Genomic DNA, 7,465 nt, shown 5'->3' on the forward strand with positions numbered 1-7,465 from the left:
TCTTTCGTTTTTGTAGATATAGGCTTTGGCGGATTCTCTCAAGGCTCGAGTGAAGTGACAAGCACATATTACCGGAAGCTAGTGATCCCGCCCGGCCAGCTCAGCATGCTTTAGAGCTCCTTGATTGGTACGAGGTAGTGATAGCAAGAGGCAACTCTCAATTGTTGTAATATAGAGACCTCTTTCAATGATTATAGATCCAAAGGATCGTTATTGATAGGAAACTACCAGTAGCCCTTGACTTTGACTTGAAGAATTGAATCCGCCTTCTTCTTCTTATTCTTCTGAAAGTCTCCCAGGCATGGTATCATCGGATCCACAAGGTCAATTTGTATCCATTTGTTTGGAAACCGGAAATGCCAACTACTCACTTCTTGCTGAGGATGAGGTGCCATGGGTGATAGCGCCAGCCATTCCCTCATTGAAAAGAAAGCGCCAACCCTGCTACTAAAGCTAAGGCCAACCACAGCCCAGTGAAATGAAATGCGTATGAAAAATAACATAGATTAATCTTGATGCGATCAATGCAGACACACTTCTTTTCTTACAGGCTACAGTTAGAAACAACAACTTTGAAAATCACCCTAAGAGTGCCATACGAAAAAACAAAAGCAACTGTGGGTATAGACCAATTTCCTGCCCCAGAAGAGGCTCAGCCTACCAAACCCTGCTCTTTGCCTGCTTACCGAGCTCTCCTCATACCGAGTATCTAGGCATTTCTTCTCACAGACCGGTTGGGAGAAAGTTGGCATTCTTTAATATGTCACTGGGGACCCGTACTTACTTGATGGAATGGATGGGATGATGTGTTTCAGTTCAGCCAGTAGTGGAGGTTTCCTCGGCCTAGTCGCGTAAGAGCCCCCTTCTTTTTCTAGTTAGTTGAAAGAAAAGCAATGGGGAAGGTTGGCTTACCAGTTAATTGGTCTGTATCATATCTTGCTATGGTGGGACATCCTCTTCAGTTTAGGTATCCGGGCTGGCTGTTAGCTTTAGTCGTTCGGCACTCTTCCTTCATTCTCATTCAACAAGGAGAAGTGTCTAATCAAAATCATTGGTTGAGCCTCGCGTATATTATATGATGTCGTCCTGGAATTGAACTAGCGTTTAAGGTCGATCAAGTTCAAACAATTCGGCTCTGCAAGATCAATCAGATATCAAGCTAAGAGATAGGCGCTTCCTATTAGTTATAGACTGCTTCTGTGACAAGTGGATCCCTTTAGGTTTAGTTGTTAATTGTACTATTCTCTTCAATAATTAGGTCTTCCGTATTCCTATTGGGGTCAGTGGTCTTCACCACTCACTGAGTCTGGATTCGTTTCATGGGTATTATTTGATGAGTGATCATCAATCTCTTCCATTGCTCCTATGTGCTGCTATACATACAAGGTACATGGGCCATGGGGCCTAACACACACTATACAGCCCAGCCCAATACTCAACACTCCCCCGGCTAAAGATATCTAACATGCCTATCTTGTTACAAATTGCTAAACCCTCACAAGGACCTACTCGTTTAGTAAAACAATCAGCTACCTGTTCACTATACTTAATGTTACCCCCTTCTTCGACCGAACAATCTCAATCCGAAGGAAGTATCGAAGAGGTCCAAGATCCTTTACCTCAAATGCTTCTCCCAGTCTTGCCTTCAAACATTTGATTTCTTCAACATCGTCTCCAGTAATCACAATATCATCCACATACACCGCCAAAATGGTGATATGGATTCGTCTATGCCGGTACTGTATGATCTCCATTACACTGAGGAGTAGCCCATACCACAAACAACTCTCCTGAACCTGTCCACGCCCGTGGCGACTGTTTCAAGCCATACAAAGATTTCTTGAGCCTACACACCTTCCCATCAGTCTGTTTGTTCCAAAACCTGGAGGAATGTCCATATGGATCTCTTCTTGTAAATAACCACCATGAAGAAAAGCATTCTTCACATCTAGCTGATGTAAAGGCCACCCAAAGTAAGTTGACTGCGCATGAGATTAAGGTTCTCACCGTGTCCATCTTCGCCACTGGTGCTTTGGTCTCATCATAGTCTATCTCCCGTCTTCCTATAACCTTTTGCAATTAGCCTTGCCTTCTATCTATCCACCTTACCCTCTGGAGTCTGTTTTATGGTGAACACCCATTTGCATCCAACTGCTCTTTTTCCTGCTGGGAGTGGAAGAAGATCCCACGTCTTGTTCTTCTGAAGTGCACCAAGCTCCTCCTTCATTACGTCTTTCTTTCCACTGGGGATCCAGCTTTGCAGCCTTCCAATCCTTTGGAATAGACACTGATTGTAGAGATGCAATGAATGCTTTGTGTGCGGGTGAGACATAAGAGTCTGAAACTCAATTTGCAATGTCATGCTCATAGCCATATCGGACCGGAGGCTTTCCAGCATTAGTCCTAGTCTCTCTGCGTAGTACAAGCGGCAATTCCAAAGAAGTATTACCACCTGTCTCATTTTAACCTCCATCTTGCTCTTGTGGCTCCTCCTCGACTACCTCAGGTTGCTCTTGTGGTTCTTCATCCAAGACCACTAGCGGTACAAGAAGAAGGGGTCCCGGCTCGGGGGCGGGGGTATCTTACTTTGTTTCCTCTGCGTTCGTGACAAGCTAGTAGGCACTCTTGTGTGGGTTGGCTCATTCCCCTGGAAAACGAATATTAAGAAGATAGATACCATTCCGTCGATACTAGATTCATTCTTTCTGCTCAAAAAGAACAAAGCCTCTATTGTGGGAAAAGTCTTTGAAACCCGAAGTTCTAAAATAGAAAATGGAATGAAGAAGGGGTGTGACCTTATGGCCAACTACACTAGCTCCCCTAGAGGGATAATATAGCTCCTAAAGGATGATTGTTTATGGTATATTACCGTAATTGGAGAATTTGACCTAGTGCTGACTTGCTGCTGTTCTGAGAAGGGGACCTTGCAAAGCTTGACAAGTTTTTTTTATATTTATCGATCCAATCTGTCTACAGATAGGCGCCTGCTGTGGCAGCAATTAATTAATCTCCGCCTTAGCATACAAGGACCATGGCTCGCAGCGGGTAGTTACGGTGGTTTTGAGGAGACCCGCTCAAGGTCGCTGGTTCGCAGCTATTCCGAGATCTCAAGGAGCGCCAAGCTCAATACGTGCAAGAAGAAAGAAAGGCTTCCACCTACGACTGCAGCTGCTGGTACTTTATCTCTATCGCTTTCAACTCCCACTCCTTCTCCCTTTGGTTTCTAGAGGAAGTGAGAAAGAATAATATATCTTGTGTAACTAATCTTTCTTATCGAAAGGTTATAGTTCGTAGATCATTTCTATAAGGACTATTTGAGCCATATCCGGTGCTTTGGACCTCTTTTAGCTGCTAGGTATCTACTGGGTTCAATCCCCACTTCCGCTTGAAATGAGTAAGTCAATCCTCTTGCTCGGCTGTGATACGAATACTATTCATACGCAGACCCGGATCCAAGATATGGGGCATAGACAGATAAGAATGGCTTCTGAGTTGCATTCATTGCACTCTGGAATGTGGGGCTCCTTGGCTGATGTGATGGAGCGGTATCAGCAGATACTTGCAAAGATCAAATCAAGCAGAAGAAACAAGGAAGTTAACTCAGCGCCATCGGCCACCTTAACACGAATAGCTTGGGACAGAGGTGTAATGCCCGACAGAGAATCAGCAATAGAATGCATTTTGCATGCATTTTTCATCGAGTGAAACTACTTGAATAAACTGGAAGTTTTAAACCAAGTACTCTTGAAATCGCTACCCCCTAGAATGGAAAAAGAGGCTCAGGTTTTAGCCCTCCGTTTTACCCTGGAAGTCGTTGTTCGTCTTTCGATATGAGAGGATGGAAAGTGTCCGCAATGACTTAGCGACTTAGCCAATTGGTTACAGATTCTAGACTGATCGATCAGATCACATCATCTCGAGCAAAGAGCTGAGAGCAGAGAAGCGACATCGCTTCGACACTCCTTCCTCTTTTCATTATGAAACCAATATCAAGCAAGATATGAAGAAGAGGGCGGCTCCCTGGATTGAACACATAAAGTAGTGCCAAGATCTCCTCTATGCGAGAGAGAAGTTCTCAGAAATGATGGAGCTGTTGGTTTCGGTCATTGTACGCTTGGTTGCTAAACCGCACCCTTTACGGCGTCTGTAGGAAGAATTCATTCTGGTCCCAAAACTTATAAGAGATCTCGGTAGTGAATATGCAATGCTGAATTCCAATAAGTTGGTACTTCGCATAAGGAAGAAGCTCGTGTTAAAGATAGTTTCATCCAGACCGAACCCTACCTTAGCGTCTCATCCCCACCCACCAAGTCTTTATCCGCGGTGAAAGGAGTGGTTTAATTCGATGCAAGGTGCAAACGAGCTTTTCCAAAGATGGAGTCCTTTCAGAAATACATGTGCCAGAAGAAAGCAGATTCTTTTTCTATCATAAAATGAATCTGCTTTTTGATGGCCATTTCGGTCCGTTGTGGGACCACGGCTTGCAAAGAAGGTATTTAGCGCAAAGAACTTCTTCCGCTTTTGGGGATTCCACTAATTGATAGAAGGAAGTGGATGCGGCAGGATTGGCCCTAATTGAATCACTAGTAGAAGAGATCCACGTGCAGAGACTGTTAGGGAGATGCAGATGGAGGGACGTTTGGATTGCTGCTAGAAGGGCTTACGACGAATAGATTGTTGGAATGGCTTTAAGTGAAAGGGAATCCAGCAGCTTATATAGCGCTAGTGAGAGGCCTCCTAGTCTATTTCGATGGACGTCTCCTAATCCTTCTTTTTCTATGGGTTCAGGAATGCCATGCCAATAACAGATAGAGCAGCTAATGGTCAAGCCAGAGGCAGCAGGTCTCATTCCAGACTCCACTCAGAATACCCGGCTCTTTTTCTAGACTCCACTAGGAAGACCTTGCTCTTTCACAGATACGGGGATCAGACATGGCTATCGCTTCGACAGCTTCTCCGGATGAAAAGACGCCGCCCAATGGATGGAGTTGGAGGGACACGGAATCCTGGATATCTTGCCTTGGTTCCGACTCTAAACCGTTCTAAACAGATTCTTTCTGCATACTGATGTTGGCAGTTATGCCTAGGTGATAGATGTATGTTGCTGGATTGGAAAGCTATACGATCCCTTTTATTCAATTATGACAGCTGAGAGGAATTTGGGATGGCCCCGCTAGAGTTTCCAAAATGAATCGAATTGAACCCTATTGTTTTTTTACTCTAAATTCCATAGTATCAATACAATAACCTTTGAGAAATTGTGAGAACGGGAAGATGCAATCATTTAGATGGTGAAAATAGCCGAGAGTTAAGCAACCCCTAAAAGCACTCACAATGAATGGTACCAGCGGATACCAACCAGATAGAAACATGCTGAGAAATCTCTGTTATAGCTGAAACTAATATACCAATCCTATCCGTGACCCTTTCCACATTCTTTTCTTAGTCACCTAACCTATGACTGCTTTTTCTTTTAAGCTTTAATAACCTTAACATTCGAATCTGCATCTGCTATTTCAGTTCTCTCTAAAGATACTATTCTTTGATCACTTGAAACATAGTAGAAAGCATCTAAAACATATATTATTGTGGATTCCCTCTCCTTGTGGGCTGGACTCCTTTTTACATGGACAGACAGGAAAGTGGAATCTGAGGAATTAGCTGGAACAGACTCACCTTAGCTTTGAACGACTATATCCCCTCTTCTATCTACATATGGATATATATGGTCTTTAATAAAGGAAGATGATTTTAGCCGAGGACTAACACATCTTCCATTTTGCAGCACATCTCTCAGTGGGAATAGCATCATCCATGACTTCAGGCACAGCTAGCTATGGGTAAGCACAAAAGGTAATGACGAGAGGGCCGTCCTATGTACCCTGAAAGAGAAACTATGTGATAGAAGCCCGCTTTCCCTCTCTTCTATCCCACCTAACCACTTCGGGTATCAGTGGCCTCGTGATCTCCATGAACAGAGATCACTACACAAAAACAACTATATGAAAAACTTGCTTGCTTCTTCGAATCTCGAAATAACAGAACATATAGAAAGTGTTTTTGTGATGAGACCATTCTCTTCGGGGAACCTATAGAAAGATTATCAGACGGCTTTCATGATATTATGCTTCCTTGCCCGTGTGGAACATGTGTGAGCATTATGTTTTTCCAACAAGTGATCCGACTGGAAGAAGTGTTATATGAGGACTTCGAGATCAAATAGAGAATCTGTCTCTCCATTCCTCATGAGCCACTTATTTCTCCGAAATCAGAGATTAGAGTGATTTTCCTCCTTTTTCCCAAATAGTCGACGGTCTTACACCATTGGGATACTTCGGATAAACTGGAGTACATATATGAGAGACCGGTGCTAAAACCTTTTCTCGAGATATCTTCCAGATTCTTAGGGTCCTTGCTCCGGATCTTGCCCCCCGGTGCGAAAGCAGTTGGTTCCGTAGTTTGAGAATTCTACTAATTCCAAGTATTCCATTATTATTATTAAATAAGAGAATATAAAAAGTAAAGAGGAGAAGACATAACCAGAAGAATTGTGAGAAATAAGTTAATTTATCAAGTTGAGGCATTTCGATTTGGATTTCAAATAAGAAAGAAAAAAAGGATTTTGTGAAATTTAGGAGTCGTTCGAAAGCATCAAGAGGGAAGAACTCAGATAGAAAGGCAGGCGAAGTTGGCGGCCAACCTAATCCCCCTCCTAGTTGTACCCTTGTGCATCCCCTTCGTAAACGATTTCCACTGGATCTAGAGATTCCCTGGGTCCCCCCGAATCGTCATCTTCGGACCCTGAATCATCATCCCACCTTTTACGCTTCCTCGAAGAAGACGGGCCTGCCTCGTTCGCCCCATCATTTGCTTTTGTGCTTTCAGGGGATCCCGTGGAATGAGCCTCCTGCTCTTCCGCAGGCGCATCGGGGTCGGGAGAATCTGGTTCACCGAGCTCGGCGCGGTGAAACCGCTTCGCCAGATTGGTGGCTGTTGCGACGAATTCGCTTCCATCTCCGGCTTCCGTATAATCAGAGAAGATTTGTTGAAGAGTATCTCCTCCCTCACTATTCCACAATATAAGACTTTCAGTGAACGATCGCGCAGACTCACCCTCCTCTAAAGGAAGAGGAGTGCCTACTTCGTTAAATATTCTTTCAACCTTGGAAGTCAACTCCGAAATCATGTCTTCGGGATGGGCGGCGTGCGCCATTTCCTACTGGAGGTCTGGTAGTCCGCCAACGGGAGGTTGGTCTATGGGAAAGTCACCCTCGTTAGGAGCATTGGTCATGACAAGAACATTGAGATCCGCGACATTCTCATTCCCAAGATGAAAGGCTATTCCTTGAACTCCGAATAAGACAACTAATGCCATTATTAGTACTGGCAACGCAAGACCAAACGATGGTATAGCAATGAACAAAAGAATGACACTTGGAAATAATGAACGAAGAATCATTGGAAT

The 7,465-nt window shown here is 44.0% G+C and overlaps 1 pseudogene; it reads right to left on the reverse strand.

Moving 5' to 3' along the window:
- Nucleotides 1-5,891: 5,891 nt before the first annotated feature.
- LOC125508088 lies at nt 5,892-7,201 on the reverse strand (annotated as a pseudogene).
- Between the last annotated feature and the right edge of the window lie 264 nt (nt 7,202-7,465).

The sequence above is a fragment of the Triticum urartu genome, chromosome 5 (assembly GCF_003073215.2).
Source record: "Triticum urartu cultivar G1812 chromosome 5, Tu2.1, whole genome shotgun sequence".
Lineage (NCBI taxonomy): Eukaryota > Viridiplantae > Streptophyta > Magnoliopsida > Poales > Poaceae > Triticum > Triticum urartu.